The sequence below is a fragment of the Lepisosteus platostomus genome, chromosome 8 (genome assembly GCF_059453375.1).
Source record: "Lepisosteus platostomus isolate fLepPlt1 chromosome 8, fLepPlt1.hap1, whole genome shotgun sequence".
Taxonomy (NCBI): domain Eukaryota; kingdom Metazoa; phylum Chordata; class Actinopteri; order Semionotiformes; family Lepisosteidae; genus Lepisosteus; species Lepisosteus platostomus.
Genome location: NC_142618.1, coordinates 20,101,298 through 20,119,741, shown reverse-complemented (window position 1 = coordinate 20,119,741; position 18,444 = coordinate 20,101,298). Strand labels below are relative to the sequence as shown.

Below are 18,444 nucleotides of genomic sequence, written 5' to 3'. Positions count from 1 at the left end.
CATGTGTATTTAAGGCGAATACGTAATTCGTCTGCTGAACACTTTGTCTTATTTACCCAAGGAGCAACAGAAAAAACACCTGGCAACACAATTCACCTTTTCAGGAACTTTTTTGAGGGAGGGGATGTAATGATTGACAAATACTGAAACCAATGGTAAAGAGAGATTCCAGTCTCGTACCGCCCCTTATTCTGAATGTTAGCCAATCACGTAGCGGACTTAGGCATCAACTTCCGCCAGGCTGTTCCATTGATTGAGGGACGGATGGGCGTTCTAGCTGGAAAGGATCACATTCGGGGGAAAAAAGGATGCGGTTGAGTTTGGAAAGTGAATTCGGGAAGAGGACGATCTGATTTTGTTTTTTAAACGGAAGTCTCGGAAGCCAGCCAAAGAACATTGGATTTTGGACTTACGAGTCACCAGGCGCTAGAAGAAAAGAAGGGAAAGGGAGTGACTTTAAGACCGGACTCAGGTACTTTTCTGCGGCGCAAGAATAAATGTTAGCAGTGAAGTTAGCTGGTCGAGATCGGCTTTTCTCCCGGGTACAGTAGAGAAAAAGAGCAGGCTCTGTGGTGTGGTATCTGAGACAAAGTTTTAACATTGCACAGCTTTGCTGTTGTAAATTTTGTCAGTGCATGGCCATTGTTGTACAATAGGTCTCCTTAATCCCTTCGTAGTATCGCGGGTCATTTATCGCTGTGAATCATCAAAGGACGCTGACATGGAGTTTAACGCCCAGCAATCCACATATGCAAAACTTTCCTACCTCATGTTTCATTCTGCGATTTGGAAGCCCTTTGCTTTAACCTGTTTAGCAGCGTGCTTTGTATAACGTAAAAATGGCTAGTTTATTAAACAACCTAAATTCCATGCAAGACAGAAGGTGGTAAGAAATAATGTGGCGAGGTTCCCGGTGGGGGTTTTTAGAGATTAGCTGACGACGGGTATTGTTACAATATTCTGTCAGTAGTATTTTTAGAGATATCGGAGAGGCACAGCTCCTGTCAGGGATCCGGGTCACCTTTTGTCTCAGCGTGGGCGAGTTACTGTAGCGCTTATTTTGGCGTTGACAGGTGCCAAGCATCTACACCAGCTGACTTTAAAGACGTGCTTTTTGGGCCCTGTCATCCTGAAAAATAACGATATATCAAACTTGCACATATTGGCAAAACGCCTTCAATTCTTGCGCGGTGTTTTACATTCAGGATGAATTACAAAATCAGAAGAGGCACCCTGAGCACACGGGCGGCCAGCTATAAAGTTACTTCAATTTACTCCAAATCTGAACAATTAACAAAAAATATGCATTCAATTTAAAGTAGGAGTGTACGTTTATAACTTAGCTGAACTTAATTGTTGTTGTTTTTTATTCCGTGTTGTCGGGTCAGCCATCACATGATTTCGGGATATTATAAATTTTCAATTAAACGGGTGTCCCTTGAAGGTATTGTATGACCTGTCAATTATTGTACAGCAGAGGAGATGCTTTTGTAAAACTAGTAACCTAAGAATTATATAATGATAGTATTATATTCCCATCCAAGCAACTTGCCTGCTGGTTTTCAAGACTGACAAAACTGATAATTGGTCTTGAATGGGATGCAGTTTACCCAAACTGGTTTTGTTTCAAACATGGTACTGAGTCAAACGTGTAAAGAAAGTAGACATGACTCTTTTCACTCGCCAGTTTTGTAAGTTTGTTTTCTGCAGCGCTCAACAGCTGCCCGACAGAAAGTGCTTTTGTGCGCCGTCAGGAGCGGCTCGCTTGTCTGTCCCAGCCCAGTGTGTGGGCGCGCTGCGCGGTGAGACAAATTGCTTTGTCCGCGCTGTTGGCGTGCCGTCGTGTGAGAGCCGAGCACACGGGGGACTGTGCGACGGCCCTGCTTGGTGTCTTCTGTGACTCGCCAGACGAGGAGAAAGAGGGTGACGAGCCGGCAGCACCCCTGAAGGGAAGCGTGTAGCGCACTGTTAATGGCTGCAGGGTGCGGATGAAACTCGTCTTACACGAGTCGTCCACGGATCATTTAGCGCGCACCATGTGGTCAGCCCGGATTAGAGGCAGTAGGCTTTGGCTCACCCTTCCCAGTTGGTGCAGATGGTTTTCTATCCGCTCTTCTGCAGTAGCTGTTTCAGGAAGACCGCTGCTGTGCTGTGTCATTATCCTCTTTTCTATATCCTTCCCGTAGCACCCTACCATGTGCCCTCTGCGCTCATTGCTGCTCGCTGGCTATGTCTTCATTGTGAAGTTATCAGACCCCTTGTGCGAACTTCAGAACAGTACATTTATTCTACAACTCCTATCTTACAAGCAGCCTCCAACACGAATCCACAAAGTACTTTTGGCTTAGTAATGCTTCTTAAAGTGTTTTATACAACACCAGTTCGTAACTGATGATTTGCTTTCGGGCTGCTTGAATGGTGATTAAACATAAAATGATTTTCACCAGAGAACGCATGCTCTCCTGGGATTTCAGTTTAGTTTACCACTGAGGTACGATTTGTTTAGCCTTTGCAGTTCAGTTTATGAAGGGTTTTCGGAAAATGCATTCGACACTTAACGGAGAAGGAAACTAGTTAACTTTATAAAGCTCGTGTTCTTTGCCTGCCAACATTATCAAACTAACCTGAAAATACTTGAAATACATGCTGTCTACCCCCCCCAAGAAATATACAGCCTTGCTCAGTTTTAGTTTGTGTAGGAAAGAATCTGTAGCTGCACAAAAGAAAGGTAACATCAGGTCTGTTGGATTTAATGAAACAGTCCACATGTGTGTGACTGAAAATGTTAATCAATGAATAAGACTCCATCATTTTCTTTGCTGGCGCAGCACATGTTGTGTAGCCCACAGCTGTTTTGTTTCTCATTTGCTGGTAGAACATTATCTAAACCCAGAGAGACTTATAACAAGCAGATGTCCATGTCTGAGTGGAGTGAGAATATTATGTTTCTATTTAATTGTTTTAAAAATGTGATGATGCCTTCTTTTCTCCCGATTGCTTGCAGTGATCTATAAGGTTGATACTACTGCGCAATTCCAACCAACTGAAATCTAGTTAAATTGTCTGCTTATAGTAATCCAAGTTTTATAGATCTTTTTAGAGTTGGGTAAGCCTATTTACTAAGAGGTTCTATTACAATTGTACGTTCTAAGCACAGCATAACCTTCAGACCTCTCCAAGATGGGAATTTGATATTCTAAATAGCACCTCGTTCGTCTTTTTATAAGCTCTGAATGGTTATTGGTCCTTGAGGCTGACAAGTTTGAGGTGTGTGGTCAAAAGATTGTCCTTAATACAGCTCATGGAAATGTACAAAACTAAGATCACTGACTTGTGCACTCTTATGCTCAAAGAAAACAAATGGTGCACTTTGGTGTTTTTATATCAGATAGCCCCCAGGAAACGGGATTTAAAATTGAGAAATCGTTCACTGAAAATTTAACATGAGCAACAGCATTCTGACCCAGTTACATTCTCCATTCATCATTTTTTATTACATGCGCAACAAAAGAGAACATTTTAATGAATCCTGCCTCTCTAGATCTAGAGCCTTTTGCACAGCCCAGGGAAATAGCATAGTACTTGTTGACATATTCAGGTTAACAAATTGTTCTGTAGATCTAGAAAAAAAAAGCCTTTATTATAAGGCCTGAACAGGAAAAATAAAAAATAAAACGGTTCTCCCCATCGGCTCGGCATGGGTATATATTTCATGATGTGATAAGCATTTGATATCAAAACATCATTTGGGGATAGTTTATTGATATGCTCCGATCTGTCAGGTTCGGTTAAAAAATGGTATAAATATCCGTTTTATCACTATGACACTTCTTTGAGGGTAATTGCTGGCTGCCAGGCCTGCTATTTTCTTGTTCAATTTATTTAAGCGGGATAAACTAAACTGCTTATCCTCTTTCGTGGTCATGAAACTGACTCTGAGAGCTCTTGTGTCTCCATCAGTATGGAATTACAGCATGACCTCTTGGTGAAGTATTGGAATGAATTAATGAAGCAGTTGTGGACTATTAGACTCCATGGATCACATTTGATTGCTGGTCATAATCTGTCAAATTGACTTTTCCCTGGTAAATCGGTTAAGAGGAAAGCAGAAAAAACAAAACAAGGAAAATGCTTCATGATGTCAGTATTAAATGATTACCAAGTTCAGCAGACATGATGACATCATGTGTGGAGAACCATGAGCTGCCTGTTTTTTCAGTCCGAGCATATTCCTTTTCAGTAAAGTGTAACCTGTTTAAGTGGTGAAAAGTCCCAGCGGATGAACGACAAACACGCTGAGCTTCTTGAATGATGTTTACTGAGCAACGGCAGAAACGTTCGTACGGTTTGTCAATTTTATCTAGTCCGGGGTTGTGAGGGAGCCGGAGCCTATCCCAGCAAGCAGTGGGCATGAGGCAGGATCCACCCTTCATCACACACAGACAAAAACTCAGGCACGCACATGTTCACACCAGAGTCAGACATCCCAGAATCCAGTTAAGCTAGCAGGATGTCTTTGGACTGTAGGAGAAAACCCATGTGAACACAAGGAGAACATGCAAACTCCATACAGACAGCACCCCAGGTCTGGAATTGAGCCCAGGGCCCCAGTACTGCAAGGCAGCAATGCTGACCACTGTGCCACTCAGGGATGTTTTTATTTAATATACAGTTTTGTAATAGTCACTAAATAATGACGCCATGATCATTTTGATCAATGTATTATTCACAACTAATCACAATGCACACGAGTGACTAGAGGTGTTACATGAACAGAAACTCATCACATCTGGTCACAGCTGATGAGGGGATTTTAAGATGTTGCATATCAAATCTGATGTAAATTAAGAATGAAAACCACAGAAAGGAACCAGGATCTCCTGCTCATCAGGAGAAAAAACACCTTTGTGCTACTGGTATTTGACTGTCGGTCTCCATTTGGGATGTTCCAGCCAAGATCGGTCTGTCACCATCTGAGAGAGCCCTTGTCAAAACCGATGAGGAGCTCCGGTTGCGATGCCTTGGGAACAGGAGTAGCTAGTTGCTACAAGACTGCACTTGCAGTGATTGATAGCATCTGTCTGCATGGCACAGCATTAATCAATCGCTGGGACCTCGCTTGTTGTCTTTTGGACGTGACCACATTCCAGCAGGACAACGCATTACCTAATGAGAAGATGAGAATGCGACAGTCAGCTTCCATGACTTCAGCCTGGCTAAAGACCCCATTGATCAACTGGGGACCTGGGATGACCTGTAGCAGCTAGCTCAGATACCAGTGAACAAGCACTTGCCTGGGCAGACTCAGAGTCTTGCAAAGCCCAAAGTCATGCAAATGTGCACCTTGTATTGCTGGCAATGGTGGTCACAAAAGCTACTGATTTTATATTTTTACTTTCACAGTAGGTCCTGTGACGTCTGAATAAATGCATTTGTATCTGGGAGTTCCTTCTCGTACTGAATTTCAAGTCGCAACTCGCATGGTGATATGACGAATTGAACACGAAGATCAATGATCTTTTGAAGCAGATGGGTGAATAAACTGGTAGACAGATAAACGGCCATGCAGGAATGCCACTGTGAAGACAACGGTGTCTTTTAAAGTTTTAATAATCTTTGCTGCAAATGACTCCTTTTCAGTTGTATATGAGCTGTACTGTAGACGTGTACGTAAGTGTTTTGGTCACGAGAAAAAAAAAATACAATTTTTGGCCTAAACCCAAAGTGTAGTGTGGTGCAAGCCCAGCACAAGACATGACTCCGTCCGCAACATCTGCTTGCTTCTTTATGGTCCCAGATGGGAAATTTGATTTGCAGGCAGGTGAAAGACATAACACGATACATTTAACAATGAACACGTTAACATAAGATGAGCAAAAACAAGTTGTCAGATCTAAATCTTCACAATTTTGAAAGACAAAGAAATTGGATCATGCGTGTATAGGACAGATACATGCATGGTGAAAAAATAAAGTAAAACATACCAATCAGTTGTCCAGATTAATCAGGTTAATGGCTGTGGGGGGGGGGGAGGATAACTTGGGTTTTAATGCACTTCAATCTACTGTAGGTAGTCTAAATATATGCCCTGATGTAAGCAAATCAGATTCGCTGTCGGTCTCCAGACAGGGAGGTCATGACAGTGAGTGATAAACATTATAAGCTTTCTGCCATACTTGTTTGGTATAGATGTCTGCCAACTGTAGCTTATGTGGGGAATTCGTCCTCAGAGGCACAGGACACAGTCTTGTGCAGCTTCAGTTTTATTGAGCTGGATAAGAATAGCAATGAACGCTGGGTTTCCAACCTTTATGGACAGTGCGGGTCAGGAAGGGGTTTGGTTTCACAGTTTTATGGTTTGTTACGGCTATTTGTCCCATCCTTTGATATGTGGCATAAGTTGAACTGCTTTGTCCCGCTCCAAGTCCTGTCCTTTTGATATGCAGCACACATTGATCTGCTTTATCCTATTTATGGTCCTGTCTTTTATGTAGTGTAAGTTGCTGGAGTTGCATCTTAGCATAACATTTGTTGTAGGCTAAATGAGCAGATGCCAGCAATACCTTCCACAATGTGGTTGGGTCGTAACATGGCAGTGCTGGATATGTGCAATAGTTACATGTCGCACTTGTGAATGGCTCCCTTCACTATCCTGCTCAGTTTTTATTGAGTGTATTCTGGTTACCACACCAGGCTGCCACGGAGAAGTTGAGTACAGAAGGAACTGGAAAGCTTGGCAGGAGGGGGATGACGTATTGGGATGAGGAGAATCCTAGAGGAAACCCTGCTTGTGACACCCAAGAATCTCAAACTGGACGTGCTTCCAAAGGTGCTTGTGCCAAAAACGTAAACGGAGGGCACATTACTGATTGTGCATCTTACTGGGAGGTTCTGAGGACATTTCAAGCTGTTTCCCATAATAGGCATCATTACACCATTACAGCTTCAGTTTGATCATTACAGGTTTGATTTAAAATAATAATGTGAGAAATGTCTCCCTTCTATGTGATTCATCAGATTGTAATACTAATCAGTTCTTCTGATGCTCAGTATATTCTTGACATTTCGAGGTTGGATGATGTGTTAGATGTTTGACGGAATTAATAGCTGCGGAACTATATGTTTTGATTTATGCATCTTTCAGTTGTGTAAATAGTCATTTAGCCAGCAGCCATATCATTCTGCAACTCACAACTGGCAGCCCACTGAAGCTCAGCAGGTGTGAGCCTGGTCAGTACCTGGATGGGAGACCTCCTGGGAAAAACTAAGGTTGCTGCTGGAAAAGGTGTTAGTGGGGCCAGCAGGGGGCGCTCACCCTGTGGTCCTTGTGGGTCCTAATGCCCCAGTATAGTGACGGGGACACTGTACTGTAAACGGGCACCGTCATTTGGATGAGACGTAAAACTGAGGTCCTGACTCTCTGTGGTCATTAAAAAAAAAAATCCCATGGCATTTCTCGAAAAGAATAGGGGTGTTACCCCGGCGTCCTGGCCAAATTTCCAATTGGCCCTTATCAATCATGACCTCCTAATAATCTGGCTTCATTACTCTGCTCTCCTCCCCACTGATAGCTGATGTGTGGTGAGCGTTGTGGCGCACTATGGCTGCCGTCTCATCATCCAGGTGGATGCTGCACATTGGTAGTGGTGGAGGGGAGTCCCCATTACCTGTAAAGCGCTTTGAGTGGAGTGTCCAGAAAAGCGCTGTGTAAGTGTAAGTAATTATTATTATTTTTATTTTCATACCCTCACAAACACATTCACACACACGTGTGGATGCCGTAAGTGTCGGGTGACAGCAGTGTGGTGAAGTTTGTGGTTTAAGTGTGTTGTCACTCTGGAAAGAAGAGGAACCCATGTGGGCTTTACTGGTGTCAGGTCTGAGATACAGAAGACGCATATTGTGCTACACACAGTACACACATCTTTTTAGGTTTTTTTAATCAAAGGAGAATCAACGAGGGGAGAGTTGAAGGGAATGTTCTACACCCTCTTTACAGCTGCCTCATTCATCCTTCAAAAATAATCCTTTGGGAACAAATTCTCATTTCCTCTGATAACCTGGCTGTGAGGAAAATATCTAGTACAGATTACGCCTCCAAAGTTCCTCAGCATCAAAAATGTTTTCTGTAAACAGTTCTGTAGTATTAAAGAAAATTTTTATGGACATGTATTGCCTCTGTACATCTGAATACATCACAAACCTTTACACATCACCATCTATTGCATATGCATAACCCATTACAAAAAAAGGCATGACCTATTACACATAGATAAATAGTACAAAAATGACTGTCAGGGCTTCAAATTAATTATTGAGCTGTAAGATCATGTATTTGTCAGAGATCAAATCATCATAAGTTATAAATAACACATTTTAAAAAGACTTCACGTTGACATAATGTCTGGTTTATTTTTAGCCCCACTTTAAGCAAGTTGGAACAAGCGAATGCTTTGTTAATGAACAATAGGAGATCTGCTCTTTTTAAATGATGAACACATTATTCATCATTAATTGTATTGCATGATTTTTTTTAGAATTACTAGAACTACAAATCTGCAGATATTGGAGCAAGAAAATGAGGTCAGGAATTTCATAAAATACAAATACATGTTTAACAAGAATATTTTGCAAAACCTGTCAATAATAAAGTCGATATGCAATCACAAGTTAAACATGCAGGTTTCACACTGGTGCGGTTGCGTAACATTTACAAATATTTATTGTTGATGTTTTTGAATAGTATCACTGCCGCATGCTCTCTGAAACAACAGGGTAAAAACAGGTCAGGCAGGTTCAAGATGGCGCAATTGTCCAAAAGTGTGAGGGGATTTTTTTATCCACTGTTTATCTCTGCCTTGATTACAGACAGTTCTGAAATAGCACCCCCTTAAAGATTTGTAACACCCAAGAGCCCTTGTTTACTGATGAGAGTGGCAGTTCATGTTTGCCGTTGCATTTATCTGATCAAATGCCCTGGTGATGAACCCTAGACCGTACTGCATTCTTTCCTTTCAGTCCTCAATCTACATTCTTCTGCCGATCTTGAAGTCAAGAGTCCAATTAAGCCGCGGTACTCATCTTCCCTGTTATGAATAATACAGCTGACAGGCTTGTCTATTCAGAATGCTTTATACATAGTGTAAATACTGGAATGCTATATTCTGACCTAGAGTTTGGGTTATTGTACTGTGAGGATTCTGCCGAGTAGAAAAACCGCACAACTTTATTCCATTAGTTAGAATAAAAATTAAAATTCTAAGATTGAGCAGAAATAGTTGGACACATTTTCATTTCTGGCTATTTTAAATGGGAGATAAATTCATTCTAAATTTAGCAGAGTATAATACCCAAGTAAAGCTACTTTGCCCTCCTTTGTACATAATTTGTTTTTGATTTTGCATGAGAAATCATGTTCCTATGAGCATTCTGGGAGTTATGCACAATCAGGTAAAATAAAATAGTGATGTTGTCAGTAAACATATGACATTCTTTTGCTGCTGTTTTTTTGTTAGACGACCTTAGCCCAGTGACAGTCTTAATTTCTCTTTTTTTAGATTAAGAATCCCTAAATCTTCATCCAGAGATGAAGTCCCATCCCCGGAAGGGTTATTGAATATATTGCACTATATTATTATTATTATTATTATTATTATTATTATTATTATTATTATTATTATTATTATTATTATTATTATTATTATATATTGTCTTTTGTGAAGGAAAGGGGTCAGCAAACTTTCAGAAGAGGCATGCCAAGAGTTACCTCATGCACATGTTTTTATGGATTTGAGTGCCATTGATACATTTTTAATGTCTGCATTAGCCCTGTTTATATTTCGAGTAATAAAAATGTCATGTGGTATCTAAAATTGATTTGTGGCTTAATGTGTTTAGTTACACAGAAGTTAGTAAAGACGCTGCTTTTGGTTCCTGTACCATTTTGTGGCCTGTTTGATGCTCAGAATTGTCTGACTCTATTTGAAGTGTTTGTCTGAAAAAGCCATTGGATGCTAGTTTTGCGACAAACAACGCTCTCATAGCAGAGAGCACAGACAATCCCTGCAACAGGGCTGAAATGAGCAAACGTCTTGCAACAGCATTGCATCTAACATAGCAACTGTCATTTTCTCCAAAATGTTTGACTTAAGTGTGAAAAAATATTAGGATCACAAGCTTTCTTGTTAATAGGGACAGCAGTAGGCTGGTCCCACTAAAAATACTGTGGTAAATAAACCGATTGAATTGTTTTTTCTGTGCCAAAGAGCTCTTATCGAATAGGATGTTGTAGAGCATTACAGAACAGTCAAGCGTAGTTTTTATAGTTTCTTATTTACTTCTTGGTTTATTATTAGACTTTTTTTGCACATGCACATTTCCACAGGGAGATACTGGTGATGCAGTTAATAATAAATGGAGGTAATATTGTAGAAATTCTGTTAATGCAGTGTTATGATACAAATTGGGTTGCAAATTTTTTTTTAAATGGATATACAATATTTTGTTATTATACTGGAGCACCCGCAGGAAAGTGAAGCAAATATGGAGACAAAAAACGAACTTCCACACCGATAGAACCCCAGGTCCCCATGCTGTAGGGCAACAATGCTAACCACTGTCCCACTGTGCCTCCTCAGATTTCACAATCTGTATAAAAATTAGGTGAAAAGGCTTGGGGGGGGGATAGAGGTCACTGGGGTCCCGGGACAGAACCCTGGGGAACACCAGTGGAACGAGAGTGAGAATGGGAGAGCAAGCTTCACCAGCAGGCCTGGTATGTGTGCGACCGGGAAGGAGCGACCGGGAAGGAGTGTGTTACAGGGGAACAGAGTGGCCTAGTGTCAGAGGCAGATGAGAGGGTACCCAGAGATGAGGCAGCACCAGCTGAGTGAACAGCATCGGTAACTGGGAGGATAGCCCTTTCTGTTGAGTCGACGAGCAAGAGCCGGACTGGAGAGGCTCAGCAGGAACTGCTGCAGGAGGAAATTGTATGTGAACTGCCAGCTCTCCAGGAACACGGGACGCATCTGAGATATTTTGGGATCCCGACAGCAAAGGTGTATAAGAGGTTATTGGGAGACATATATACTATATTAAGATATTGTTTCGCAATGGAAACTTTGACTTTTAAAGCACTACATTTATCGCCTTGAATATAGTGGTGTAGCATTTGCACAAAAAAAGTGAAATAAGGCTGTTACCATAACCGATGATGTGCAACACAAAGAAAGCAATACACTTTTTTTTTATATTTCATCTGATTGTTTTGGATATAAGGCACTTAGGTTGAAGGTACCAGTACTTAAAGTGGCTGGTAATTGTGTAAAATCTGAATATATTCGTAGAAGTGAGATCACCGGATCACCTGGAGGTTCAGATGAATAGAAAACCGTGAAAACAAGGCAAAAAAAACGCAAACATGCTGCTGCAGAGAGGGTGTTGTATCTTTTCAGCTCCACTAACCTACTGTCACTTTCTTATTTGTGCTGATTCTGGGTTTTCCTCTCTTCCCTAACTGCTGGGCGTCTTCAAGGCTGTTCTCGCCAGCGGGCTCTCACGATACTCGCTCTGCCTTTTCTGACCGGACCGCGCGTCGTGAAGCGCTTTCAGCTGCGCTCCGACCGCGTCACTTCGTCGCCAGGTCCCTGCGTTTTAACATGCCTTAACATCAAGTCCCTTTTCCTCTCCTGGCGATATCCCTGCTCAAGAGTGTTTGCCAGAGATTGTGTGCAGTAAAGTGCGGAGCTGCACACAATGCTTTTAATGTGGGTTTTCTCCCCCTCAGAGAGAACAATGAGGGCAATGTACGCTCCAGTGGTGACTTAATACATCTCACTCGCCGTACTTGACTTCATTCATTGTGTAATTTTCTAAGTGGTACAAAACGCCGCACTGTTCCTTTTGAAGATATACAATACGGATATTGAAATAAGACGTTTTTTTCTTTCTAATGTTAGTTTGTCGAGTTTAACGTTAATAAAGTTAAAACATGCAAAACTCTTGGTATTACCAGCTTGTTAATTACTGTGAGCCACAACCAAGAACACAGTCTTTGCTTATTTCTTGATAAACTTAAGTGTACACTTATTCTAACTGTTTTTTCCTATTCAAAGTCGTACATACAGTAGTTTTAAAATGTTGTTTATAATCAATGAAGATTGACATACTCACAAGATTGCTCTCTGATAGGTGTGTGGTGATGTACTGTACAGTTCCTGGTTCCGATGAAGTAATTGTTTCAAAAAAAGGATGCAGTACTTTCACAAGAGTGTTACATTACAGCATAATATGAAGACAAATCCTGTACCACAGAGTTGTTTCAAGAGTCATGTTGCATGATGGAAAAACAGAGATTCAGACATTTTTTGGTGCATGGTGTCTTCCTTGCAAACATGTCATTATTCCGTGTAAGAACATACATGCAGTAGTTTTGGAAAATGAGTAGTTTACTCACCACTAATTACTGCATGCTGTAACTCAGTTACTTGCAAAATGCAGTTGGCCAGAATGCAGTGAGGGAGAGAGCTGGAAATGTGTCCTAGGAGTTGCAGTGGTCTGTGCTCTGGGCGGGTGAGGCTTGTTGTGTTGTGTAGGCTGCCGTCTCTCCATCTTCCATCTCCTGTCTTTGCGCACGTGTCCCGTTTTGGTATTTTCATGTATTGAAGTGAATTTGATTGGAAAATCATGGCGGGGGGTATTTGGTTGTCTTTTCCGGGTGAGAGGGTTGCTGTTCCACTCTCCTGAAGGGGCAGTGTTTCTGGCAGCTCCTCTGCCCTCCTCTCACAAGACATCCCACGGTTTGAAAACTCCGTATCATTTAAAATGCGTTTTTTTGTGTTGGGTTTGTGCCGCTTCTTTTCTAGACCCAAGTCTGCGCAAGGCACAAGCGTTGATAAGTGTATTCTTCCAATTCTTTGTTTTGTATCTACAGTGCTTTTTCAAAAAGTTGTTTTTTGAAGTTTTGAATGACATTGAACTTCTTTCGACTGAAAGTGTGCAGAATGGCCATTCAAGTTTTGTTTTTTAAACATATTTTTAGCCATGTTTTCATCTTCTATAAGTGAACAAACTGGCATGTCATTGGAAGGGGGCGCAGACTTTTGCCCAGTACAGAAGATGCAAAACAGACACAATGTTTCCTCTTTGAACAATGCCAGTGAGGTCATATAGGGAGGGAGACGTCCAAGCAGACAATCAAATATAATGTCTGTTCTTTGTAACAGAATGAATGTTGCATTTCCTTCCTTTGAAGTCTTTTTTTCTGAAGTCTCTTTATGTGCTTTTACTGAAGGACACATTCATATTTTTCTGTAAGGTCAAGGGTCTGGAAGAGTTGCATTTTTTTTTGGTGTGGAGAAATGGATTTCACTCAGTTTATCCGCTGGTAGTGTGATTAACCATCAGGAGCTGGCTGTCTTGCTATTAAGCGACAGTAGTTAAGCCTGTAATTGAACATGGGCTACTACACAGTGCGTTATTGTCAGGCATTGCCACGGCAACACTGGCCTTTCTGTAGGACCACGTCCAGCCTAGGCCATCATTCTCGTTGGAAATCTGCCAGCTCTGAAGCTGATGTCAAATTCAGCACCATACAGTACTTTCATTCTAACATACTGGGGTTGTGGGAAAAAGAAAGAGAGATCAAGACCCTTTCATCTGTCTTTTCCTGGAATACAAATCCGTCCTAAATCGAGGAATGTAGCTATAGCGGACGTGTCCAGTTTGTAGACTGAATTATGAATCATTCTTTTGTAGTTAAGAGCCCCAGTTCAGACCGGGAGGTCATTTGCCACATCAGTTCATGGCAGAGGCTGCTGCTGGCAAAATACTGACTTTCAGATGGTAAAAACATTCTGGACTGGTGCCTAACTGACAGGTTTAGGTTTATATAGAGGTGTATTTCTTTGTACTCTCTGAGTTTTGGTTCGCTTCCTGCAGTGTTTAAGAGGATATGATGGAGACCTCTTTTAGAACGATTGGTAAGCCTGTTTTATTCGCCTTAATTAGGAAGAGTAAGACTGTTGCTCAACCTCCTAATTAAAAGACTGTTTTCTATCAGAAAATAAATAGTTTGGATACCGCACTTAGGTGGTACAGCTCTCATAAAAAGAGGCCTATGTAAGAGCTAAAAATGCTATATTCAGTATTTAGGGAGAGCGGAGGTTTTTCTAAGGTGTACAATAGTTCATTTGCCAAATGATTCCAAAAATCTGATCTCTTTGGGTAGTTGCTCAGTTCAGTGCTTTGTCAATTTTTTAAAACATCTATTATTGTTAATTCGCTCTAAAATAACACAGAGCCTCTACACACACTCTTACGAGGCTGAAACCTTCAGAGCCTTGAAGCTCAAACTTCATTCAGAACTGAAAAGATTCAAATTGTTTATGAGCATGAGAAACTCAAACGAGGACCCTAATGAAGGAGGTATTTTTTGTCATGACTACGCCCAAAGCTGGCTAACAAGACACAAAAAAGATTGACATTAACAGCCTATTCCCACAGGAAAAGAGCTAAAGGAATAATTAACTGAAACCGAGCTGAAGTAAAGAAAAAAGATAACCAGTCTGAAGTCTATTCTTGGTGAACTTTACGCAGTCAACAGCTTATTAAACCAACAAATCAAAGAAACCAGGGTTCCTTGCAGTGTCACAACGTGTAAGTCTGAAGAACATGGTGGCCCAAGAAGGAGTGTAGAAAAATCCCAGCGATTCAAGCTGGGTTTTATGTCATGTGTTGAGAATAAATAAGTTGGAGTGCTTTTTAGGCTAGAACAAGACAGGGTTTCAGTGTTTTCAGAGGTCTTTAATATACGAATTCTTTTAAGACTTCAAAATAGACATGCTTAGAAATGACCTGCAAGGAGATTCTCTGCACTTGGAGTGGCAGGTGTATGGAACAGATCAAGACAGGCTGTACTTCCAGTGTCACAGCGACCAGCCCATTGTCCTTGGACCAGTAAGATCAGAACAGCAAGAGCAGCCTGAGGGATCTAAAGGCTCTTTCCTGTAATCTTTTCTTATCTTGTGCTTATTTCTGATGTTCCGTAGCTTTAAAACATTTCTTTTGTCAACTTCTCTCCATAGATCTCTTTTTGAGTATGGTAGTTTAAATGTGTACTGTGAACATCAATATTACTGTGAATTTAAAATAAATCCTTATCTTTATCAAGAACTGTCCTTCAAATGGTTTATTTTGAATGAGTGAGTTAGTATGGAACAGGTTTTTATTATTGTTTTTGCATTAAAAAACTGAAAAACAGAGAAGGAAAACAGAGATGCACATCAAGGTAAAATTCCAGTTTGTTGTTTTCTGTGTTTAGATACAATATTGATATAATGCAAGTAGTCATAACTCGAGGTCTTTGAAGAGGGTTCTGCAAAACCATAACGGCTCGCCCACTTTGTTTTTTTACCACAGCAGAGATTTGGGGTTCACCATTTCAAATAAGCTCTTTGTGTGTCTGTAATTAAAACTGTTGAAAGCGCGCTGCCTGCAAGCTTTTTAAATCAGATCTTTCTCACGAGGCAGAACAGCTTAGCAGACCTTGTGTGTTATCAACAGAGACCTCACTGTTTTTCAAACAAGTGCAGTGACCTGCGCACCCTCTGACTTTCCCAAAACAAGGCAAATTTGCCATTAGCAGCCACAGAATGGAAAGAAAAATACAGCTACTGTGCCAGTTCTTTTTTTTTTGATGTCTCATTCCATGTTTTTGTTTCTAAGTGACATTTTTTCCCCAATAACAACAATATGAATATTCTTACTCCGACAAAGAGAGGATGGCTTCTTGCTACAGGTTGTGGGGGGGGGGGGGGGGCGATTCATGTTTGCTGAATGGCCGTCTCTGTCTGTGGCTGAAAGGCTTTGTCTCTGCCCTGTCCCCCAACAAGAAGGAAAGAAAACCAGGTAATTCCTCACTAGCATAACACCTGCAGCACCTGATTTCCCTTCCATGTCTCCAGTCCAAGAACTAGCTAGAATAGACCTCTACATCTTGTCATAAAGGACCTGACAGGGTGTAGGTTGAAGCCATTGCTGTAGATGCAGCATTAGTCAGAGGTGTCCCAGGTAAAGGCAGACCTCCTTGGCCTTTCTATCCCATCACTTACGTTACAGCACGGTTATACATGTTACAGGGTCCTTATGTGGGAGACCTCAATATTTGTCAGATATTAACCAGAAACCATATCACCCTACATCTCGCAACTGACAACCCACAACTGAAGCTCAGCAGGACTGAGCCTGGTCAGTACCTGGATGGGAGACCTCCTGGGGATAAAATGAGGAAACACTGAGACGGAAGAGGCTACTTCTGAAATGGAGGTATTTATGCAGTCATTCACATCCACTGGACAATGTAAGAAAGCAATTATAAAGACAAGCAAAATGTAAAAAGCAAACAATTTAACCAGGGCCCTGAATCTCTGTGGTCAGTAAAAATCCCAGGGTGTTTCTTGAAAAGAGTAGGGGTGTTACCCCAGCGTCCTGGCCAGATTTCCCCCTGGCCTCTTAATAATCTCCATCTCTGAACTGGCTTCATCACTCTGTTCTCCTCCCCACTGAGAGCTGGTGTGTGTGAGCAGACTGGAGCATCATCCAGGTGGGGCTGCACACTGGTTATATCGTTATGATTATTCCTCTTGAGTTTTCACCCTTCCTCTCGCTGTCCACCACACCTAGTTTAGTTTTTCCAGAGGGAGTTTTTGGTCTTGGCTGTCTGCCGAGCTTCTTACCGTTTGTCTGCAGGGCTGAACTCAAAGTGTTATATGGGAAGTGAGAGCCCAGGCCTTGCTGTTTATAAAAGAGATCCACACTTCTAACAGGTCTGGCAGTGGCGGGGAGGGGTTACACTGTATGTCACGGAGGAAAGTCTTCTGCGTTCTTATGGCCTCATTTTTCAACCTTTGCTTTCGAGTAAATGTTTTTGCCTTAAGGCTTTGCTGATTCATTTCTTATGCCCGCATTAGAGGCGATGATGATTAAAGTGGTCTTTTGCCGTTCAAGAGGGGACACGAGTACTCTTCATTTTTCACTTGTGTGAAGTGCCCGTTGTACTTTTTTTTTTCTTCCCCCTCCTTAATGAGGCTGTTGTCATGGTAATTAGCGGAGCAGTCCCATCTGCCCGGTTTCAGATCAAGATGTGCTTTTCCACAGCAGCCTGCAGTCCAGAGGGCTGATAGCACAAGAGCTGGGTGACAGTGTGTCGAGACCCTCCAGGCACTTTGTCCCCGTTGACAAGGGGAGAAAATCAGATGGATCCAGAGTGGGAAAAGTCTCATGCGGGCAGTTCCACACGGAGCAGCTGAAATCCAGGATTGTTAAACCACAGTGGTAGCTTTGGAGACTTGCGAATTCTAATTTGCCTCTGCTGTAAAGGTGAGTTTGAAGACCGGAGAAAAGCTGAATTTCGATTTGATTGTTGCAAGAACATCACTTAGAGGTCCGTGCTGTTATGTAGTACTTTTGATTGTGCTATGTATTTTAATCCGATTTATTTTGTAGCACTTGACGGGTCGTAGGTATTGTCACAAACATTCTGAAAGTGTTTCATGGGAGCCCGCTACCAGACTCTTTTTTTAAACAAAGGGTTTGCTTTTTTTAGGTGAGTGTCAGTTTTCAGCTTGTGGACTGTGATCTTAGGCTCACTGGCCTTTCTAGGCGTTTGTAACAAGACACATCGTGCGGTGAAGTCTATTTCTGTGATAACATTGCGTTAAGAGATGTACTGTAGAAAATGTAGGGCTGTGCTGCATAGGAGCCAGTGTTTTTCTGGTTGTTTAGGATCATCATTATGTTGGACTTGTGCTTTCTGTGATTGATGAAAAGCACGTAGTAGCACTGTCCTCATTCTGCTTCCTCTGTGTCTGGTGTGTGTGTGTGTGTGGCCTGCTGTTCACATGTTGTCCATGCCACCCTCTGCTTATGCCAGCTCTCTTTAGACTCGCTAACAGCTGTGCTTCCAAGCAGCCAGACCCCGTTTCAAAGCCCTTACTGCTTCAGTAACTAAGGCTGATTCCAGCCGTTGTGGCAGAATCATCAATGTTTCATTATAGAGGGCTTCTATAATAAACCTCCTCACTCATTCATCTACCGTACAGCGAGAGGCACACAAGCCAGCACCTGGCCGATATTTTACTGTCATCAAAGACTGAATGACAGAGGACAGTCTCTGATGAGGGAGTAATCCTGTGTTGTAAACCAAAAAATAGTAAAAAAAAAAAAGCAATCAAATTATTTCTTATATCCATTCTGGATTGAGAAATGCTTCCAGCAGTCTAAAAGCTTTGGCTGAACTGGCACCACACTAAACCCAGTAAGATCTTTTAGACTGGCAGCTCTTGGCCAGTGGGGGATCAGCGGCCAGTGTACTGTCAGCAGGTGTGGTGTATTTACACAGGGCACCCCAGCAACATGCTGCCCCATCTCGTGTGTGAATGGGCACAG

At 41.8% G+C, this 18,444-nt stretch overlaps 1 protein-coding gene across 5 annotated transcripts in view; it reads left to right on the top strand.

Annotated features, from left to right (window-relative positions):
- The first annotated feature begins 235 nt into the window (after positions 1-235).
- The window catches only part of mpp7a (MAGUK p55 scaffold protein 7a), a 146,172-nt gene continuing 127,963 nt past the window's right edge, over positions 236-18,444 (top strand). For 3 of the 5 annotated variants that reach the window (XM_088642820.1, XM_088642822.1, XM_088642819.1), the window contains exon 1: positions 237-472. The gene's annotated coding sequence lies outside the window, so the exon portion shown is untranslated. Of the gene's footprint in view, positions 473-17,114; positions 17,377-18,444 lie in introns of those variants that run through there. The other 2 variants (XM_088642823.1, XM_088642821.1) reach the window with 2 other exon arrangements.